Consider the following 354-nt stretch of genomic DNA (forward strand, 5'->3'; position numbering starts at 1 on the left):
GTGTTGTATAGTTTTTACTATTTGAGGCAATTCCAATTTTGGCGAACACTTACGTTGACCAAGTTCCTGAGGCGGATGCAAGTTGTCCTAGGATGTGCAGGAGGAAATTTAAGAATACCGGTCAGAAAGGTTTTCCTCTAAAGAATATAGGAAATACACTTGGTACAACAACGGTTAGTTATCCTAGCAATTGCCATTATTAATCATTTGAATAAATTGGTTTGTAATGTATCTAAAGTAGGTCGTTTACACAGGCAATTGCTAGTGTGATCCCTCATATTGATGAAGAAATTCCTCTTCTCGATTTAATCATGGAAGAAGCTGAGGAAGACGATACCCATGATGTCGTAGTTG

The sequence above is a fragment of the Camelina sativa genome, chromosome 2, assembly GCF_000633955.1.
Source record: "Camelina sativa cultivar DH55 chromosome 2, Cs, whole genome shotgun sequence".
NCBI lineage: Eukaryota > Viridiplantae > Streptophyta > Magnoliopsida > Brassicales > Brassicaceae > Camelina > Camelina sativa.